Below are 3,331 nucleotides of genomic sequence, written 5' to 3'. Positions count from 1 at the left end.
CGGGGCCGGCCTTGCGCGGCGGCGGGGAAGTGCCGGCAGCTGTGGGTATCAAGGGTCAGGGGGTGCAGGAGAGGATGTATTCGCCAGCTGCATGCGGGAAAACTTAAAAGAGAAAGCTAAGGGCGGGGGTCTTTCATTCCCCCATTTCTCTTGTAACTGAATGGAATCTTTCATTCAGAGGTCTCTGGTTAAGTCTTTCTCTAAGCTTGGCCATGCTGTCTCTAACTATTAAAAATAATAAATCTAACCCTCGTCTGTTCTGCAGGACTACCTCAGAGAGTGATGTTAAGGATTTTTCGAGTGCACTGACTGACTCTTCTAGGACCTGGATATCCGTGTGCATGGCTTGTTGTAGAAGTTTGAAATGACTAGTTTCCTGTAAGGCAACCGTACCAGTTCCTATGCCAGCTGCTATACCTCCCATAGTTATTCCCCCGAATAATAGGGCCACAGTTAAGGACATTGGCTCCCTCTGATGTCGGGTTGACTTCTCTAGTACCCTATAAACATATTCAGGTTGGTGATAACGTGACTCTGGGCCAAAGTTCTGTCAATATACGAAAGTCAATGGTGGTGTTGAGAACAGTGGTAGAGACGCAGGGGGTCAAACCAGTACTGCCTATGCATAGCCCCTTTCCTGAGACCTCAGACAATGTGAGCTTGTGCTGCATGGCAGTTTTACAACTGGTAGGCGCTGAGGTCTGGTGACGCCGGACCCAGACAGTGTCCCCGATCTGGTAGGAATGGGGAATGGTAGGATGGTCCCTCTGGTCTTTATAAGTTTTTTTTTTTTTTTTTTAAAGGTGTGAGCCCATATGGCCTAGGGGTATGCTAGGGGGAGTAGGAGGACCCAGTCTCTAGTGTCCCCATCAGGGAGTGATAGGTACTGGCATCCCCTCGCAAGGAAGTTCCCTTTGACTTAGCATTTCAACCAGGGAGAATGGACGGCGAAATTCTTTTCCAAACTGCTTCCTGCTGACTTTGGGACGAAGTTAGGGACCCCAGAAGGTTGAAATGCTAGTCAAAAGCAAAAAGGAATTTAGGCAACGGGGAATCCATCAGGGGCTTCTGGTTAGCAGACACTGTTGCAGAGATAGGGGGTGTCCATATCAGCAGACTAGTTCACATCCATAGCAAGTCTAGGGTTCGCAGTCTACTTAGAACAGTCTGAAGTCAGCAACTGGTACTCAGATGTCTGTCAGAAGCAGAAACCTGTTTAAGACATATTTAAACTAGGAACAGAGGTTAAAACTTATTTATAGAAGCCCACAGTGCAGAAAAAGCAGATATCTGGATATCTGTTCAAACAGCAAGAACACATTTATAACTTTGAGTCCTAGCAAAAACTACAGATTTGGGCTATAAGCATGTACATTTTTCTTCTGTCCAGAGAGCTAGGTATGGATTGGACAGAGGTGCCTTTGGCCTGATGAAAAGCCCTTTAAGTTTGTACTTAGATGACAACCAAAATAAACTTAAAAACCTTGAGCTTGTGCCTGAACAGTAGATAGTCATTATTTTATCAGCTAACATACTGACTAGTCTATAGTGGATCTGACTGTCTGATGCTGTCAAGCTGACAACCAGTAATATTTCAGAGATCTGAGAAGGGTATATTTTATCCGAATCTACTAAAAAGGACAGAAGCCAGTTAGAAGCAGGTCCATATACATTTAGCCAAACCCAAGTTTCTCCATTACCGTTGGAGGCAGCTGTCTCAAAGAACAACAATCTTCGCCAGGCCTATCTGTGAGAGGTTTTATTTTCTCTCTGTGGAAGAGGGACATGGAAAAGACTGACCTTGTTTTGTCTAGGCAAAGGGGTACAATCAATTTTCCAGCGTCCAGCAGCTTTGTCCACAGTCTCGGCCAGGTTCTGGCAGGCGGCAGGTTTCATATCTGAGCATCTGCTCATTGGTCCAGGTGCAGGAACTGAGGTGCCTGTAATCTTCGGGTCATTGTCAGGATCTGGCAGTCTGTCTGACATTATAAACTTTAAAGATAACAATTTAAATGCCATATTCTGAAGATCTCTGAAGCATTAGAGGTCTGTTTGTCTGTTTTAATTACTTGCCTTAAGCACACATTAAGTATACAGGTGGCTAGGTAAGGTCTTATTTCTGTAAATAATTTTTAGTCTGACTGTAACTGGTTTTAACTTAGTAAGATGTTTGAAACAGCACAGCTGAACTTAAAACTGCATAGAGCTACCTTATATTCCTTAAACAGTAGCTTAACTTCTTTCTTAGGCAGGGTTTTTCTGTGACTTTGGAGCCTGTCCTGGAATTCGATCTGCCGGACCTGGCAGGCCTTGAACTCATAAAGATCTATCTGCCTCTTATTCCCGAGTGGTGGGATTAAAGGCATGTGTCACCAATGTTCTAAACTTAAGGCGTGTGTTACCAACATCCTGAGCTTAAAGGTGTGTGTTATCAACATCCTAAATTTATTTCTAAAATATAAACTGTAATATCATATAATAGATCAGCATCTTTCATAAAACAAAAACTTTACATTGTCAGGCTTTGCTCAAAAATAATTTTAAGTTGAAGCTCTTTAAGTACAAACATTAATAAAAACAAACATAAAAAAAACTGGTTTTAAAAAGAAATTTAAATTCCCTTAAGGTCTTTCTGTAATATATAGAAGCATTAACATTGTAAATCTCAATTGAAAAACTTGTTTCTAAGATGGTACCTCTAATTTCCATGCGGTCATCTTTAGTCAAGATGGCGGTTTAAGTATTCCTTTTTTAATTTTAGCAAAATGGCGACCAGTCAAGTCATATGAACATTTTAAAACAAGTATATATAAAACAGAATTAGCTTAATATGGTTAAAATTTTAGACATGAGAAACCATAGCACAGTTTACATTTTTCTCTGACTTATAATAACCTTTTTTCTGATTTTTAACAACTTTCCTCTGACCTTTTATAACTTGCTTTGACCCTCCATAACTTTCTGTAACAATCTTCTCTGCTATGACTTGCTTGCTTTAATTTTCTATAACCTTTTAGTTCATTTCTCTGACTCTCTTAGACATTCTTAGACAAGTTTTCTTTTTTTTTTCTTTCCCTCTTTATTATTTAAGTCTCCTACATTTTTTTTTTTCCTCAGTTAACATCAAAATTTTATCAAAGTCCTTTTTACAGTTCTTAATAACTTTAAGGCCGTTTAGATGTCCGGATCAGGCCAGATAAGTTTATATGCTCGAGCTGAGGAACAAAGAGTAATTCATTTGCGTTTATGCACATCAATTATAAAACAAAGGCCAAACAACACAGAACACAGAACAGGTTTTCGCAGCGCAGTTTTCAAAGTACAAATCCCC

Source organism: Cricetulus griseus, unplaced genomic scaffold (assembly GCF_003668045.3).
Source record: "Cricetulus griseus strain 17A/GY unplaced genomic scaffold, alternate assembly CriGri-PICRH-1.0 unplaced_scaffold_2, whole genome shotgun sequence".
In the NCBI taxonomy this organism is placed as follows: domain Eukaryota; kingdom Metazoa; phylum Chordata; class Mammalia; order Rodentia; family Cricetidae; genus Cricetulus; species Cricetulus griseus.
Note: the sequence above shows the minus strand (reverse complement) of the source record.